The sequence below is a fragment of the Scyliorhinus torazame genome, chromosome 22 (assembly GCF_047496885.1).
Source record: "Scyliorhinus torazame isolate Kashiwa2021f chromosome 22, sScyTor2.1, whole genome shotgun sequence".
In the NCBI taxonomy this organism is placed as follows: Eukaryota; Metazoa; Chordata; class Chondrichthyes; order Carcharhiniformes; family Scyliorhinidae; genus Scyliorhinus; species Scyliorhinus torazame.
The window spans coordinates 47176509-47196181 of NC_092728.1; the positions used below are offsets into that span (position 1 = coordinate 47176509).

Sequence of the window (19673 nt, forward strand, 5' to 3'; positions counted from 1 at the left end):
TACTGTTAATCCTACTATAGCTACCCAGACTGATTAACCAGTTGCTGTAATCCACGTGGTGGGTGTAATATTGAATCAACCCTGTGTCTCTACTCACTGACTGTCTCCACTGGAAAGAGCCAGATCATGTGTGTGGTGTCCTTTATATATGGGTTGGTGTAATGCCCTCCTGTGGTTGTGTCACCTGTGTGTGTATCGTGAATGTCCATTGGTCGTGTCCTATCCAACTGATCTATTGGTTGAGTGTGTGTGATATCTCGGGTGCTCCTTCGAGTGTCTAGCTAGCCTACATGTATTTACATTGATGCACATCACCACACCTGTAACATCCGGTGAGCTTCAGATAAACTAGGCAGCAGCAAATGTCATTCTCCCTCTCTCTCATTTCTCCTTCACCCAATCAATTCAGCAGCCACAAGCACTGGAAACAGCAGCGAACTGAACAGAGAGCAGCTGCAGCCACTCAAGGTGGATTAGCCACGCTAAATTGCCCCTGAAATGGAAAACAAAAATTGGGTACTTTTATTTTCTTTAAAAAGAGTGTTGGAAAGCCGCAGTTCTGAACTCTCTCTCCTGATGTGGAGATGCCGGTGTTGGACTGGGGTGAGCACAGTAGGAAGTCTTACAACACCAAGTTAAAGTCCAACAGCTTTGTTCTGAATCACTAGAGCATTCACCTGAGGAAGGAGTAGTGCTTCGAAAGCTAGTGATTCAAAACAAAGCTGTTGTAAGACTTCTCTCTCCTGATGACCGCTCTAAGGTCCTGGAGAAAAGGGCTTTCTCCCTCTCTCCACAGCCAGTTAAACTGCATGAAGATCCAGACCAGCACCAGGCAGGCGAAAACCTCCTTTAAAATCTGATAATAGGAAAACTCTAATTTTACCTCAGTGAGGCTGATTATTGAGAGTTCTGACTGAATGCACATACCAGATGATCCAACTGCTGTGTCTGGCAGTACTGCAGTGAATCTCATAAAATATATGAGATGCCTGCGAGGTACATTCATCCAAGCTTTCTCCATGTTGCCAATTTACTGTTGCTCGGCTATAGTGCGCAAGAGTTGAACATCCTGCAGTCTCTCTGCCAAATGGCCATTGCATGAAAATGTCAACAGTGAATTCTGAGCTGATATTTAACTGTGTGGGCCACAGCAGCTAACTCAACCTCTTCACTCCACGTACACAGACAAGAGAAGAGATCACATGACTGTTATTTATGGTGGTGGGTGGGAAATAAAAACGGTTTAGACAATTCTACAGTCATTGTGTTGGGAAGGCTTGATGGCCAGCTGGTCTTTTCCTGCTCATCAGTCCTGTATAGTCACAAGACTCCTTTTGCCACTTTCACTGGGATCAATTAGTTCAGCACAGATTAGAAATCAAAATTGGAACCACCTGACCTCTCCTTACATGCTAACTTTGCCAGCCTTTTGCATTGCTCACTCACAATTCCACATCACACTGATCACTTCTGATAAATGAGATGTACGTATCTCACAAGCCCAAAAGTCCGCTGAATGAGGTTGCATCACATTTAGAAAAAGGTCACTGACCAAATACGGGAATAAGTCATTCCCCAACAGTATGACCGTGAAGGCCTTGAAAGCAGGAGTCCATTAACCTTCACAAGTATTGCAACAAAGTCAGACAGAAAAAGTTGGTGGATCACAATCACCCATGCACAATTACATTTATAGGATGTTTCGGTTCAACTAAATTTACAACACATTCAGTGACAAGGCAATAGGTCAGGAACAGGACTTGTAGTGGTGCTTATGCTCCACATGGACCTCCTTTCACCTTATTTCAACAAACCCTATCCGAATCTCCTTCTATTCCTTTCCCTCTCGTGTAACATCCCCTCAAATATACTATTTTGCTCAGCGACTCCGTGTGGTAGAGTTCCACATTCTAACCACTCTTGAATAAAGAAGTTGCTCCTGAATTTCTTATTCTATTTACTGGTGTGTCACACGAGGGAGATATTAGGAAATTGGGTCCAGAAATGAGACACCAATGTTGCAGGCAATTTAGGGGTTAAACAGACTGAGGAAAAAATACCTGCTAGCACAAATAAGAGGGATATGCCTACACCTGGCATGAGTTACATTGTCCCATTCAGACTCACTAGTGGGAATACACAGGATGGCCCGGTTCAGCAAGGGTGAGTCACTCGAGATCAATTGTCTTTCAGGACTCTCCTGTCTGACCAACTTTTAGCTCATTACAGAGCCTGATGGCCTCTTTTCCGTCAATGAGAGGTAGTTGCATATCAATAGCATAGCTCTTCTTTTGTATCAACCGGAGTGGGCTATCAAACAGCCAAGAAGAACGATGGTGGGTTCAAGTCTGGAAACCCGAAAGAACCTTTGTTTGAAGGGCTGGGCAGAGCTGAGAGAGAGAAAAAAAGAATGCTGTTTTGAACAGATGCAAGAGAAGGCTTTGGAAATCGACCGAGAAAGTCATGAAAGTTGCCATCGAGGCAGGTTTTGGAGAAAGTGTTCAGAATGCATGTCCCTCCCAGAAGAAAATTGCATCATAAATGCAAGTATTGCCTTTGTCTATCTGTGAAACTGGCATGAGAGCTGCATGTTCTGTTACTGTGTTGTTTAATGGGAGCTAGTGTGTTAAGATTAAGAAACATGTAATCTGGTATTATTAAGGTTGAAGTTTAAAATTTGTTTTCTTTTCTTTTAACAAAGTTTGTCTTATAAAATAACCAAGCCCTATTTCTGATATTATCACTCCTGAAATGAATGAATCTTTTCATACCATCTTAAAACTTAAAAATGTTACTAGTCCTGGTCCACGAGTGCGGACCAGGCGCCCATAACAGGGGACTATCTTACAGTTATGTTCCGTAGTGTTGCTCTCTCCCACAAATACCAGGTTCGATTCCCGGCTTAGGTCACTGTCTGTGCGGAGTCTGCACGTTATCCCTGCGTCTGCGTGGGTTTCATCCCACAAGTCCCGAAAAATGTGCTGTTTGGTGAATTGAACATTCTGAATTCTCCCTCAATGTACTCGAACAGGCGCCGGAATGTGGCAAATAGGGGCTTTTCACAGTAACTTCATTGCAGTGTTAATCTAAGCCTACTTGTGACAATAAAGATTATTATTATTAAGTGGAAACACCTTCTCTACATCTACCCTTTGAATTCAGTCAGTATTTAAAAATTCGCTATCAGGTCACCCCTCAGCCTTTCCTTTTGTAGACAGGCATCCTAATCTGTCCAGTCTTTTCTGATAGGATTAGATAACACCCGAATATTGGACAACTCAGACTCAGTAAGGCCTTCAACCCAAGAATTCAAACATTTGGTTTGTTCAGAGGAAGTGGGCGCAGCTGGCAACTTTCCAATTGCAACATTGGAATAACCTTTGTATGACATAAAGCCCTTTCCATCTCTTTCCCGTGTTTAGAAAGCTATTTAATTCATCAACAGCTTCTATACGAGAATACTTAGGCTAATATATTTCAAGATTTTGTCACCTTTGGCTTTTTAGATGTGGATTACGGGGTCTTTTGGGCCCTGTAAGAAGTTTAAAATCGATAATTTGTGGAGATGAACAGTTTTCCATTGCGAATAATCCCACCAGAAAAGGCTTGCACACTTCTGAATATAAACAAGAGAACCAGCAATTAAGAAATATAAATGCACGCAAGTCTGAGTTGTCTTGGGTTATAGGTTGTGACCAGGTAGCCCCAAGGCAGAACTCAGCCTTCAGCTGTTTCCCTTTCCCACCTTTGTTCTGATCACACAATCATCACCACATAAGAGGCCATTAGGCCCATCGATTCAACGCCAATTCCATAGAGTGATCCAATCAGTATCACTCTCCTCGAAACTCTGCCCTTCCAATTTCCTTTTGAAATTATATGTCTCCACTTCTACCACCCTCATAGACAGCGAGTTCCAGATTGTGACCACTTTCTGCATAAAAGGTTCTTCCTCGCGTCCCTCCTGCATCTCTTGCCCAAAATCTTAAATCTGTGGCATCAGCTAATGGGATAAATGTTTATTTTTCTGCCTCATCTAAAACTGTTGAGCCTCCCAGCTTCTCTAATCTCACCTTGTAGCTAAAATTCCTCATGCCTGGAACCATTCTGGCATATCTCCTCCGCACCTTCACAAGGACACTTACATCCTCCCTATAGTGTGGTGACCAGAACTGGATCCTAGTTGCGGCCAGCCAGAGCAGTTCTATAAAACTGTAGGAACCCAGCCAAAATTTCACTCTGACCTCTCCCTTTCATTGACCCAAGAACATACTGCAAACAATTTATCTCTTTGAAACGTTGTGTCTAAACAGGTGGTGGCACAACAAAGACAGTGAACAAGACACTGCTCAGCTTTTGTGGTGCACGGAGGGAAGAAAATTACAGCCGTTTCCTTACTTTATAATATGCCTCGATTACGTCAGTGGGCAAAACCGTGCAATTCAGTTGCTGTACACTTCTTCAATTCCAGTGTAACTCCATACCCTTTTGTTTAGTTACGGTTATAACTTCACACCAGAAACCCTGTAATTATTTCTGCAGGTCCATGATTTACTTGCACTTGAAAACAATTACATCATGTCCATCATTACAAGTGCCAATTATTTCCATCTCCATAACCGGCACACCAAAATGCACTTGCTGACTAAATGAATTGAAAGACACCAGCTATGGTTCAGTGTAATCTAGTGATCAGACGAGCCTGTTTTACAAAGTACTTATTAAACAAATTTTAAGTATACACCAGTAGCGCCTAGAGCTGTAATTTTATGCTGTGTCTCAGGAGACCATAACACAGCATTGAACAGGTCACTGAAAATCGTGCACAACTCAGGAGTCTTTGTCTGCCACAAACTTGCGTTACATCAATTAAACTCACTGAATGCTGCACTGGCACGATTAAATTACGCCCAACTCAACCAATTCTGCAACATCCTCAGAACTTGCCTTTCAGCACAAGTGTTTGGAAAGTGCAGGTGAGCTATTCTCCAGGAGACTAATTTGTCCATGCTACATCTGTAATGGGCAAGATTATTCACCATTTTGTCCTCAAATATTTTAAACTAAGACTTTTAAAACACAGCATCAATGTTCTTTAAAAGGGAGGCACCACCTGCAGAAAAAGAAGTCAATGATTAAGTGTACACAATCCAAAAGAGACAAACTTGTCTGTGTTCAAGCTGTGCTTTGTCTGGAACCAGACAATATCACACTGTAATTTTATCTCAAATTCCTGAATCAGGCTGACAGTGATTAACTCCCGAACAAAGATCCAATTGTCTATTTCCGCCGGGTGATTGGTCAGTTCATTCTACGATTCAACCTGGTTCAGGACGATGATTGGGTACAACCCTCAAATGCCATCAGCTCATAAAGCCATGCAGTTTTGCCAACACACATTCAATAAAAACATTATAAGCCTAAACCAAAAAGATTCAAACTGCAGCTCAACCAGCGAGCTATTAATAGGAATTGAGCAATTCAAATCAGTCACAAGCGACTCCAGTTCAAGGTGAGGGGCAGGAGGTTTGGGGTGGATGTGAGGAAAAACCTTTTTACCCATAGGGTGGTGACTAAGGCACGGTGGTTGGCACTGTTGCTTCACAACTCCAGGGTTGAAGGTTCGATTCAAAGATGTGCAAGTTAGGTGGATTGCCATGATAAATTGCCCTTAGTGTCCAAAAAAGGTTAGCTGGGGTTACTGGGTTATGGGGATAGGATGGATACGTGGGCTGAAGTATGGTGCTCTTTCCAAGAACCGATGCAGACTCAATGGGCCGAATGGCCTCCTTCTGCACTGTAAATTCTATGATCTGGAATGCGGTAGAGACGCGTTGCCTCACATCCTTTAAAAAGTAGCTGGACGAGCACTTGGCACGTCATAACATTCAAGGCTGGGGCAGCACAGTGGCGCAGTAGGTAGTAAAAAAACGAACTAAACGAGACCTGCCTTCTAATACCTACTTATATATGTCATATCTTTATGCCAAAATCAATTTTAAGCAAGTGTTGGGTTTGTACCCACATCCCCGTCCACTCGAGGGAAGGAATACCTCTCCAATCCCTCCCCTTTCATATCGCAGAGATGGTTGAATGGAGTTTACAACAAAATCAAAGAGGGAGCAGGAGAGATAGGGGGGATATGTTCAAGATTCCATGTGTTTTAATAAATCAGGGAAAGGAAAGTTAATGGGGCAAAGTAGGTGCAACCTTACAGTTGACTGGCAAGGACCAGTACCAGGCATATCCAGCAAGGGCATGTTTAACTGTGATTGGTCCAGGGTATGGAATATAACCTCTAACATTTCATGGAGACAGACATCCCCAATCCCCTGGATGACATTAGCTGATGATTTTACGGCCTATAATGGAACCTATTTCATATGCGGCACTAAAGCATATCCATGACTCCCCATTGATTGGACAGGATCCTGCTTTTTGAGATATGTCGTACCTCAAATGCGTCATCTACCCACACCCTTAAGCACTCCCCCTTGCAAGCAAAAAGGACTATTTCTAAAACGGAACAGTTCTTTATGATGGCCTTTCCCTTGTACGGAACGGCATCCAACGAACTGATCCACATGGCCACAGCATTGGAACAACTGGTGAACGTAACGGCAGCAGAAGCCAGGGAAACTGGACAAGCACAGGCTGAGGTCTCAGCTGAGCTAGTGGCTGTCCGGACCATGGCATTACAAAATCGACTGGCTTTGGATTATCTGTTAGCCTCGCAGGGAGGAACGTGCGCTATTGTAGGTCAGGAATGCTGTACTTATATTCCAGATGGCTCTGAAAATATCACTAAACTGGCCGACCATATTAAGAGACAGGCTGCTCAAATTCAAGAGATTGGCAGTGAATTTCATGACTATAACCCGCCGGGTTGGCTAGGATGGTTGGGTCACGGATTATTTGATTGGATCTTTAAGGCCTCATTCTACTACTACTAATGCTACTAGGGATAGGATTGCTTGTGTAAATGCATTTTCAATCGAGTCATGGATATACCTATTTAACTAGTTGTCATGATATGACAAAAGGAGGGAATGTGATATGGTACAAATTAAGTAATGGCATGATGGGAAAACTAGTCAATGGGAAGACTGGTCAAAATGTTTGATACAATGTAAGAAAGGCTGAACTACTCATTCCAGCTCACCAGGCCCATGTAAAGAATGCTCACAGTTCACCAGACCCCTGTAAGAAATGTCCTAACCATTTTAGACTGATAAGGCCAACTCTGCATAACTTGAAGTCTGAAAAAGATCAGAGAAGGTCAAGCCATTTCAAAATACCGGACCTTGGCAACTCCTGATAAAACTAACTCGTCATAACCCAGGGCCGTAGGAATAAAACAAGATAAGTTCAGGAAGAAATAATTCTACTCCGACCTTTCAATGTTCCCTCCAAGGACAAGATAATGGTATGAGTGATGCGACCAAAAAAGGTCTGTTTTATGACATTGCTTCCGTTTCTATTTCCGATCAAATTCCTGACTATGCTATTGTCACGCAATCTTGATAATGATAATGTATAAATATTGAGCGGATTCTCTGTGAAAATGCGGACTTGAGAAGGAATCAGCAAGTTTCATGAACTGCTCTCTGACTTGCAGTCGTTTTGAAAATAAAGCTTGTTATTTTGACTTAACGAGCGTGTTGAATCTTTCTACTACAGAAGCGGTAAAATATTGACTACAACAACTCAGTCCCATAGTCATAATATTTATCAAAGTGAAGAGAGACAGAGTAAGTAGCATTTAAGAGCAACCTTTTTGGCAAAAGTAAATATCTAATTATGATCCAAGCTGCAACTCTAAACTCCATCAGAGCACTCTGTTCACAGACACTGGGTATGCTCTGGTATCACATTAAAACGCTCTACTCACGGACACTGGGTATTCATGCTAAATATCACATTTTGAAACACTACCTAAAATGGAAGCCAATTTAGCAGACAGCAGTTACAAATACACACTCATCTAGGTACTGAATGCTGTATGTAACAAGGACAAAGCATCAGTTGCATAACTAACAAAGCTCCTTAAATGCTTCACTCAGAAACAGTGGTGTGTTCCACAAACCAAATTTAGGTAACTCATCAACTGTAGCAAAATATCATAGACTGTACTTATCAGTGAAGATGCAACATCAGTTTAGCGTGATCCTATAAACTGAGTATTCTGGTGGGGACTTCACTCCCACGCCTATTTAGCTGCTGGATCTCATATTTCCTTTCAATTTTCCAAAAGCTAATTTCTCTGAAATGATCATCTTCAAAGTTAACATCCGTCTTCTCAACAAATGCTGACAAGCCTGTTGAAAGTTTCAATCAGTGCAGACACAGCACTGATTCCTTTGCACACTAGAAATTATTGGAATACAGCATTTGACACAAAATGCTTCATACAATTCTGACTGGAAGAATACTATGTATATCAGAGATACTCATAGGCAGTACTTCAAACAATTCATCTCAATGCTAGCAGCAGACCAAAAAGATAATGAATAATTGGATCAGGTCATAGTTTTGACAAAGAGTCACCCAGACTCGAAACGTTAGCTCCCTTCTCTCTCCACAGATGCTGTCAGACCTGCTGAGATTGTCCAGTATTTTCTGTTTTTGTTTCAGGACATAGTCGTTCAGCTCCCATTCCAAAATTAAGCTTCTGCCTTTATTTCGATCTGACCATTTTAAACTTATAATAGGATTGCTTGCTTAAACTGGTCACAATCTTGTAGTTACAACCTTGTTCCTAATAGCTTTATTCTGTTTTGTAGTTTTCAACTTCCCATTACGAGTATATACCCAGCCTGGCCATCAATCACATCAACATTAATGTACTGTGATATGTCCACTGTAAGCTTATTGGGAAACATTGTAAACCATGGGATCTGCACATAACAGAGGTTGCATCATGGAAACCCTATGCTCACATTGCAGGCACAAGTTACACCGTTATGTGACTACAACACAAGCAAATGTCCCAGCACCATTATTCAGAAATAATTGGAGATTAGATCAGTTGGCAGCACACTCGCTTCTGAGTCAGAAATTTGTCAGTTCAAGACCCACTCCAGAGACTTGTGCACACAATCCATGCTGACACTTCAGCGTAGTGCTGAGAGCGTCCCGCTATCTTTGGATGAGATGTTCAACCAAGTTCCCAGTTGCCTTCTCAGATTCAAGTAAAATTATGGAAGTACTCAACTTGTCTCCCAGCCAATATTTTTCATTCAACCATCATAAGAACAGTTTATCTGACTGCAATTTGCGGGAGCTTGCTGTGTATAAGACTAGCTTCTCCTTCTATAGTTGCAATATCATTTGCAAACATACACAGTTTATATTTACAGTGGAAATCAAGTGAGGACTGTTAAAGAGGTCTGGGACAACCCCATAGGTTCTGATACGAATTCTAATGACATTGCTGCCCAAGGGTTAACAATTGCAAGATTAAGAAAAGGGTAGACAGAGGTGGTGCTGTTCGTTTGCAGCCGACCAACTACAGATTGCACAACTGCCATGAGCAGAACGAGCAACTGAAACTTGTGCCTGCGAGGCGGGGTCAAAACTGCACCTGATCCGTCTCCAAACGGTGCAATCCTCCAAAGGGCAATCAAGGGCGCTTCATTCAGCAAGCGACCCGGTGTGAAGATGGCTCACTGAGGGGCCGGGCACAACTACCTGGCCGTCCTCCCCAGGTGCAAGCACCTTCCACACAGCCAGAGACCGGAGAGAGACCGGCTCGTCCACTCCAGGGTCACCTCTGTGATCTTGGCCGAGCCTGCACTTTCCCTTACCCCCTTTTCTGCTCCCCTCAAGCCGGCGCTCCCGCTCACACCGCACCGTCCACGTCCTCCAGCCCTACACCAGCAGCAGGCTCCGCCCACCGCACGCGGCCGACGTGATGGCGCCGGCGCCGCCACGTCGAATGGAGCGTTGACGTCATCGGCCCGGCGCATAGCCGGAGACAGGGCGGTTGTCGCATTAATGTGACGGCAGTGCACGTGTCGTTTTAGAAAGCGGTGCCTCAGACTGAGTAAAATACTTTCATTTATAGAGTGTGACGAATGTGGGATTTTTTTAAAATATAGAATATTATATATCCGTGATGTACAATCAGTGACCACAAGACGAAAATGGTGAAACGATTGAGGCTTTATTGCACAAGATGTTGAGCCTCCTGCAGCTGGAACCAGAATGGCTGCAGCACAGGAGAGCACACACTTTTATACATCGCCTGCTGGGAGGAGCCAGCAGGCTGGGATTTACTGTGTTAACTGTAATACAATGGCAGTACCGTAATACACGTAGTGTGTGACCAGTGGTGTTTACCACATTCACCCCCGTTTAAAAAAAGTCCAGCGGGGGTGAAAAACAATGTTGCAGATTGAGTCTGTCGGGGCTGTGACCCTTCGCCGCGATCGCCTCAGTCCTGGTTGTGATGTGGGCGCCGATGTGGGTACCTGCGACTCCGGAGCGTGTTGTCCTCTCCTTCACCCAGTAGTGGATCCAGTGAGGGGGCGGATGCTGCTGGGGTGCGGGCTGCGGTGAGGGTCGCTGGTGGGAGGGTGAACGGCGCGGGGACGGGGAGGCAGCCGGAGGGGGAGGGGACTGTACCAGGTCGGGGGTGGTGGTGATTGTGGGTGGGGATCCAGCGGGTGCCAGGTCCCGGAGGGAGACTTTGTCCTGTCGCTCATCATGGTGTGCCATGTAGGCGTACTGTGGATTCGCATGGAGGAGGAGGACTTTTTCGACAAGGGGATACGATTTATGACTCCTCGCATGCTTCCGGAGGAGGATGGGCCCAGGAACTGTCAGCCAGGTTGGGAGCGAGACCCCGGAGGTGGACTTCCATGGGAAGGCAAACACACATTCGGGAGGGGTCTCATTAGTAGCAGTGCACAGGAACGACCGGATAGAGTGGAGCACATCGGGAAGGACCTCCTGCCAGCGGGAGAACGGGAGATTCCTAGACCGAAGGGCCAGCAGGACGGCCTTCCAGACAGTCACGTTCTCCCTCTCCACCTGCCCGTTTCCCCGGGGTTTGCCCTTGCTAAGCAGGAACTGACGCAGCTCATCTCTCATAAAGGAGGATCCCCGATCGCTATGGATGTGGGTTGGAAAACCAAACAAGGTGAAGATGCTGTGTAGGGCCTTGATGACGTCATGTCGGGGCATGGGATGGCGAATGGGAAACGGGAGTACTCATCAATAATATTGAGAAAGTACACGTTGCGGTCAGTGGAGGGGGGGGCCCTTTCAATCATAGAACTTACAGTGCAGAAGGAGGCTATTCAGCCCATCGAGTCTGAACCGGCCTTTGGAAAGAGCACCCTACCTAAGCCCCACGCTGCCATCCTATCCCAGTAACCCCACCTAACCATTTTGGACACGGAGGGCAATTTAGAATGGCCAATCCACCTAGCCTGCACATCTTTGGACTGTGGGAGGAAACCGGAGAACCGGAGGAAACCCACGCATACACGGGGAGAACGTGCAGACTCCGCACAGTCACCCAAGCCGGGAATCGAACCTGGACCCTGAAGCTGTGAAGCAATTGTGCTAACCACTATGCTACCGTGAAGTCCATGCTGAGGCGCTCAAAGGGGCGGGAGGCCTTCACCTGATGCGCTGTGTCTGGCCGGTAGAAGTGCAGCTTGCACTCGGCGCAGACTTGGCAGTCCCTGGTCGATGGAGTAGGGCAGGTTGCGGGCCTTGATAAAATGGAAGAACCGGGTGACCCCCGGGTGCAAGAGGTCATTGTGGAGAGCACGGAGTCGGTCCACTTGTGCGCTGGCACATGTACCGCGGGATAGGGCATCTGGGGGCTCATTGAATTTCCCCGGGCGATACAAGATCTCATGCTATAGGTGGAGAGCTCGATCCTCCACTTCAAGATCTTGTCATTCTTGATCTTGCCCCGCTCTGTGTTGCTAAACATGAAGGCAACCGACCGTTGGTCAGTGAGGAGAGTGAATCTCCTGCCGGCCAGGTAATGCCGCCAATGTCGCACAGCTTCCACAATGGCTTGGGCCTCCTTTTCGACAGAGGAGTGCTGACTTTCGGAGGCATGAAGGGTGCGGGAAAAGAAAGCCACGGGTCAGCCTGCCTGGTTGAGGGTGGCGGCCAGAGCCACATCCGATGCATCGCTCTCCATATGAAAGGGGAGGGTCGCGTCGAATGCGTGCATCGTGGCTTTGGCTATGTCAGCCTTGATGTGGTTGAAGGCCCGGCGGGCCTTAGCCGTCAGGGGAAAAACTGTGGACTTGATGAGTGGGCGGGTCTTGACCGCATAATTAGGGACCCATTGGGCGTAGTAGAAGAACCCCAGGCATTGTTTCAGGGCCAAGGGGTAGTGGGATAGGGGGAGTTCCAGGAGGGGGCGCATGCGGTCGGGGTCGGGCCCTTGGACTCCATTTTCCACAATGTAGCCAAGAATGGCTAAGCGGGTGGTGTGGAAAGCGCATTTCTCCTTATTGTAGGTGAGGTTAAGGAGTTTGACGGTATTGAGGAACTTCTGGAGATTCGCGTCGTGGCCCTGCTGGTCGTGGCCGCAGATGGTGACATTATCTAGGTACGGGAACGTGGCCCGCAGCCCGTATTGGTCAACCATTCGGTCCATCTCTTGCTGGAAGACTGAGACCCCATTGGTGACGCCGAAGGGAACTCTAAGGAAGTGATAGAGGCGGCCATCTGCTTTGAATGCAGTGTATTGGCTGTCCTCCGGGCGGATGGGGAGCTGGTGGTAGGTGGACTTCAAGTCAACTGTGGCGAAGTCTCAATACGGCGCAATCTGATTGACCATGTCAGATATGCGTGGGAGGGGGTACGCATCGAGCTGTGTGTACCGGTTGATGGTCTGATTGTAGTCGACCATCTGGTGTTTCTCCCCAGTCTTAACTACCACCACTTGAGCTCTCCAGGGGCTGTTACTGGCCTCAAAGACCCCCTCCCGCAGAAGCTGTTGGACCTCCGACCTGATGAAGGTCCTGTCCTATGCACTGTATCGTCTGCTCCTCGTGGCAACGGGCTTACAGTCCGGGGTGAGGTTTGCAAAAAGTGAGGGCGGATCGACTTTAAGGGTCGTGAGGCCACAGACGGTGAGGGGGGGGGGGGGGGCAGGGGTCCGCCGAATTTCAGAGTAAGGCTTTGGAGGTGGCACTGAAAATCGAGACCTAATAACAGGGCAGTGCAGAGATGGGGGAGGACGTAGAGTCTGAAGTTGCTGTACTTGACGCCCTGTACGCAACGGGTCGCGACGCAGTACCCCCGGATTTGCACGGAATGGGATACGGAGGCCAGGGAGATTTTCTGGGTGACGGGGAGTACCGGGAGGGAGCAGCGCATTATGGTAGCAAGGTGGATGAAACTCTCTGTGCTCCCGGAGTCGAAGGGGCAGGTCGTTTCATGCCCGTTGATCCTTAGTCAGCGTAGCGGTCGCGGGGTTGCAGGGCCGAGACTGATCGAGGGTGATGGAGGCGAGCTGCGGAAGATGTTGGGAGTTGTTGGGCTGATCGGCGGTGGCTGAGGTATCGACGGCCCGCGAATGGCCAGAGGAGCATGGGTCCGAAGGCATGGTCCAAGATGGCACCGAAGATGGCGGCGCCCACGGGGCGCACATGGCGGGCAGCGGGGAAGATGGCGGCGCCTCTGGATCGCATGTGGGGGGTATAGTGATGCTGAGCCTGGAAACGGCAGCGACCGATCGGGCCTGGCAAACGGAGGCGAAGTGGCCCTTCTTGCCACACCTGCTGCAGGTTGTGCTCCGCGCTGGGTAGCGCTGCCTGGGATGCTTGCTCTGGCCACAAAAATAGCATTTGGGCCCTCCGGAGTTGGCTGGCTGCCGCGCAGCACAGGCTTGCGGTGTACCCGGGTCGGAAGATGGTGGAGCCCACGAGGGTGCCGCGCGATCGGAGGTGTAGGACTCCAGATTGCGGGAGGCCACTTATAGGGAGTTAGCGAGCTGTACAGTCTCTGTAAGGTCGAGCGTACCCCCTTCCAATAACCACTGGCGAACGTAATTAGACTTAATGCCCGTGACATAGGTGTCTCTGATCAGCAGTTCTGTGTGTTGGACTGCCGACACTGCCTGGCACTTACAGTTCCTACAAAGTATCCGCAGAGCACGCAAGAAATCGTCTTGAGACTCCCCCGGGAGATGCCGTCTCGTGGCCAGGAGGTGCCTGGCGAACACTTGATTCACAGTCCTGATGTACTGTCCTTTTAGTAGCGCCATCGCTTCCGTGTAGGTGGGCGCGTCCCGAATGAGAGGGAAAACTTGTGGGCTCACGCATGAGTAGAGGATCTGGAGCTTCTGCGGGTCTGAGAGGGCTTCTGTGGATGCTCCGAGGTATCCTTCAAAGCAGGCTCGCCAGTGCTTGAAGGTGGCTGTGGCGTCGGCTGCATGAGGGTTCAATTCCAGGTGATCAGGCTTGATTAAGACGTTCATCTCTAAAATTCTAGTTCAGTAAATTGATGTACCATCAATGACCACGAGATGAAAATGGTGAAACAATCGAGGCTTTATTGCACTAGATGTTGAGCCTCCTGCAGCTGGAACCAGAATGGAAGCAGCGCAGGAGAGCATACACTTTTATACATCGCCTGCTGGGAGAAGCCAGCAGGCTGGGATTTACTGTGTTAACTGTAATACAGTGGCAGTACCGTAATACACGTAGTGTGTGACCAGTGGTGTTTACCACAATCCGTTGCAGTCATGTTATTAAAAACCTGGATTTTGCTGCATTTTTTAAAAAAAATCCTGGTTTAAAATACAGGCTGCAGAAGATGCAATTAAGATGTCTGACAAGTGAGACCATCATTCATTATAACACGTTAATTGTTTACTTATATAAGGCTAATTTGCCTTTGTTTATAGAAAGAAGGTTTCCCTGGGGGGTTTCGATAATTGGCCTTCCGTGCTCGATGGGCACCATACGGGATGGTCTGCTTTATCGACCCCGATTTTCACATTTTCATTTGATATTTTTTAACTTTCCGTTCCTCTTTGTTCTTTTTGGGCTTTGCTCCAGTTGTTCTTTGTAGAAGCGGCCCCTTTTAATTTATCTCTTAATTAGTTTCAGTGCTTCTAATTAGTTAATTGGCCCTATAATACAGGTTTAGATAATTGAGAGGTTGTGTTTAGCCTTAGTAAGATGGTCATAAGACAGTTAGTGTGGTAGTGATGATGTAATTAATGGGAGGAACCAGGTCTGGAGAAGGCAGTTAGTTTTAGCCAAAGACAGAAGGACTTGCAGCTTGTGTCTGAAATGGTGTCACTCCTTTGCAGAAAGCATCTCTCGACAAAGAGAACAGCAAGTATCTCTATATTTACCAACTTTATTTATAAGTGGATTTTGACCTGTAATGGACATTGCTTAATTGAAGATAGAGAAGATACAAGTTGGTAGTTAAAATGTTTTCTTTTATTGTTAAGAATGGTTCAACTGTTAATTGTAAGCTATTTTCTGTGATGTTAATGTAGTTGGTCCTGTGCTAAAAATAAAGTCTGTTTTAATAAAATATCCCTATTTGTCTGTGGAATTACTCTGTTGATGAAGTATTCTTTCTTCACAGTTTACAAATTGTTAAATTGTTGGGGTTTACTGATCTAGTTTCCTAACATGCATTGGGATCTGGTCCGGTACCATAACAATAGTACCTTTCACAACCACAAAATTTGCATTCTCTTTAGAATTCTAACGTTCATTGACATTGTTTCGTCACAATCTTCCTTCCAAATGACATAATTTCCCATTTCTGTTTGAAATTGCATCGATTTGCTCAGTAAAATATATTAAACAATAGAACAGGCAATTAAAACAGTTGTTGACATATGACCTTAATTCTCACACATAGAAAGAATAAATAGTTTGTGACTGTAATGCTAAAACTGTGATATTCCCTCCTTGGTTAATTGGCATGACACAACTATTTTGAGCTGCCACCATGTGTTGGGTTTGCTGCCATTCACTTGTATTGACTTTGACCTTGATGAGATTTCACTTCATCAAGTGATTTAGACATAGCCGATATTTAGTTTTTCTTAAACTATTTATTTTGCACAATCTACATTAAAGACCATGGACTTGTGAGTACATTGTTCTATGGACACAGTGCATTTTCAACATGCTCCCTTGGGAGTTTCTTGGCCACCTCATCCAGATTTGATTTGATTTGATTTGGACAGCTGGCTTGTAATGCAGAACAAGGCCAGCAGCGCGGGATCAATTCCTGTACCGGTTGCGAATTCTGAATTCTCCCTCTGTGTACCTGAACAGGCACCGGAATGTGGTGACTCAGGGCTTTTCACATTAACTTCATTGAAGTCTACTTGTGACAATAAAAGATAATAATTATTATTTATTGTCATGTACAGAAGTACAGTGAAAAGTATTGTTCTGCATACAGTCCAGATTGTTCCATACATTAAAAAACATAGGACATACGATAAATACACAATGTAAATACATAGACACAGACATCGGGTGAAGCATACGGAGGGTAGCACTACTCCGTGGAGAAAATGCATGGAGAGATCAGTTCAGTCCATAAGAAGGTGATTCAAAAGTCTAGTAACAGCTGGGAAGAAGCTGTTTTTGAACCTGTTAGTGCGTCTTCTCAGACTTCTGTATCTCTTGCCCGATGGAAGATAGTATGCTTGCATCATCAATAACATGATTGCTAATTAGCATAACTGTTAACCTTGACAACAACTTTAGAGGAGGTGGTCCTGGTGCAGTGGGTAGCATCCCATGGGGCTGGTTTAGCACAGTGGGCTTAGCAGCTGAGTTGTAATGCAGAACATGGCCAGCAGCATACTGGCCTCCCCGAACAGGTGCCGGAATGTGGCGAGTAGGGGCTTTTCACAGTAACTTCATTTAAGCTTACTTGTGACAATAAGCGATTATTAGGGGCTGGTTTAGCACAGTGGGCTAAATAGCTGGCTTGTAATGCAGAATAAGGCATCAGCGCGGGCTCAATTCCCGTACCAACCTCCCCGAACAGGTGCTGGAATGTGGCGACTAGGGGCTTTTCACAGTAACTTCATTGAAGCCTACTTGTGACAATAAGAGATTATTATTATCCTCTTAGCCAGAAGCCCCAGGATCAAGTCCAATTCCAGGACTTGATAACCAAGGACGGTATGCTGCTAACAAGACAAAACAGGTTGACTACCAACTTGTTGAATCCTTCCAACATGCACAAATGGTAGGCAATATGAGTGGGAGAGATTCCTGGGTAGAAAACTCAATCACTTCTCATAGTCCAGACTACAACATGCATGTCAAAGTGCATTCTGCCACAGCAACTTGTGGGGGCAGGGGCGGTGATCAGATTGACACCACAGCCTGATTCCTTTTTCTGTCTGGGGTGGATTTGGGACCTAGCTCCTTGCTCTACCTGTGGTGGAGGTTGAAGCACTGTGGGTCAGAGCTGTCTTCCATGCAACCTCTTCTCAAAGACTCTCAAAATGCATTGATTTTATATTTGAGGGCTGATAATTACCTTGAAATGATGACTGGAGAAGCTTGGTTCCTCCCCCAAGCAAACTACCAGGAGACAAATATTGGTGCAACATTGTACAAAGATAAGATGGAATGCGATTTCTTTTTGAAGGAGAATGTGTTTTAATTCTTTATGTGAATTAAAGAAACCAAACGTCGCTCTCCCACAACCAGTGGGAGCTGCAAGAAATTGAGTGAAATTATTAATAATATCATGGCGTTGTTGTTAAGGTTAATTTAGTTTTGTGGGTACTTTGTTGCTTTATTTTTTAAATAAATTTAGAGTACCCAATTCATTTTTCCAATTGGGCAATTTAGCATGACCAATCCACCTACCCTGCACATCTTTGGGCTGTGAGGGCAAAACCCACGCAAACACAGGGGGAATGTGCAAACTCAGTGAACGTACTCAATGATAGTGACCCAGGGCCGGGATCGAACCTGGGACCTTGGCGCCATGAGGAAGCAATGCTAACCACTTCCCCACGGTGCTTTATTTTCAAGCATCTTTAGTTTGATTGGGCCACGTTTGTTTGTTATATGCCCTTAAAGGAACACTTTATGCTGCTGACTCCTATAACATATTGGTGAATTCCTGTGCTGCTTTGGCACCTTAGAATAATCCAGAGAAGACAGTTAAGGATTCTTATGATCCACGTAGCCATTGGAAGTGCTGTGACTGAGGGTGAGATTTCACTGAAGATCATTTTGCAACATGTGGTGAATACAGTCACAGCCTCTTTTGTTCTGCAAAAAACACCCATTTGTAAGCAGATTTGCTAACACAGGAGTAAGAGTATTGGCGTATCGTGTCTCCATTGACTGCTTTCCTTTCTCCCCTTGATCTTTTTGTTTCAGCAATCAAATGCTGAAGGTGGTGGTGGGGTGTGTTGCACATTATAGAACCATGTGCAAGTAGGTTCAAACAGAATATTCTGGCTGAACGGTCGCTGCAAAGGTACCTGACAAGAAGCAGGAAATAAGTAAATGAGGCAAGGAGCATATAAATTATCTCTGCAGTTTTTTAGCTGGGCTCTTTGGAAGTTATGTACTGAACAAATAAAGTCCTAGTCACCATGGATATTAATTTTAAAGATGCAGGTTGATGAAACCACACAAACTTGTGTTTATATAGTGTCTTTAATGTAGCAAAACTACTTTATTTTATATCTTGCATCTATGAGGGCTAAAGCTGGTTGAAACTATTTTCAGTCATTGGGTACGTTCAAGACAGCTATCAATGGATTTTTGGGGTATACTGTACTGAGAGAATTAAGGGATATTGGGACATGATAGAAGATGGAGTCCAGGTAAAAGATCAGCCATGATCTTACTGAACAGAGGAGCTGGCTCGAAGAGCAACTCTTGCTCCCATTTATTATATTCTGATCATCTCTTTGATGCGACCATCAATTCACACGTGACGGAGAGTTGAAGTGAACAGTGGTTTTAATCAGCTAGAACAGTGCCTTCCTGCGACTGCTCTGTACTGAGAGCCGCCTGCAGGCAGCAGATCTATATACCTCCCCCGAGGGGGCAGAGCCCACAAGGGCACCAACATGATACAATGTAATGTAATACAATGGTCCATAGGTGGAGCCCACAAGGGCATCAACATAGTACAATGTAAGTAATGTAATACAGCGGTGAATGGTTGCCGTAATACATTCACCGCATTCACCCCCTGTTAAAAATTGAAGTCCAGCGGGGGTGAAGTGGCTCACAGATTGAGTCTGTCCGTCGCCTTGATCGTTCGCTGCAATCGCCTGATCTCTGGTTTCGCTGCAAGCATGGGTGTTGAACTCGTCGCTGCGGGCACGGGTGTTGAACTCGTCGCTGCGGGCACGAGTGTTGACTCCGGGAGCGTGTCTTCTGGAGCTTCACCTCTGTAGGTCAGCGATGAGGGGAGGATTTGTAGGAGGGGGGGTGTAGGCCATGCAGGGGTGGGGGCAATGTTCGGTGCAGGGTGGGGGGAGGGGGGGTAGGTGATGGTCGTAGGGGAACCTGCGGGTGCAGGTCCCGGAGGGAGACTGTATCTTGTCGGCCGTCGTGGTGCGCCAAGTAGGCATACTGGGGGTTGGCGTGAAGGAGCTGGACCCTCTCGACCAGGGGGTCGGACTTATGGCTCCTCACGTGTTTTCGGAGGAGTACAGGCCC

At 46.1% G+C, this 19673-nt stretch overlaps 1 protein-coding gene across 3 annotated transcripts in view; it reads right to left on the minus strand.

Moving 5' to 3' along the window:
* slc31a1 (solute carrier family 31 member 1) overlaps positions 1-9939 on the minus strand; it is a 97156-nt gene extending 87217 nt beyond the window's left edge. The window contains exon 1 of one of the 3 annotated variants that reach the window (XM_072488174.1): positions 9807-9939. The gene's annotated coding sequence lies outside the window, so the exon portion shown is untranslated. The remainder of the gene's footprint in view (positions 1-9806) is intronic. The other 2 variants (XM_072488172.1, XM_072488173.1) reach the window with 2 other exon arrangements.
* Positions 9940-19673: the final 9734 nt, after the last annotated feature.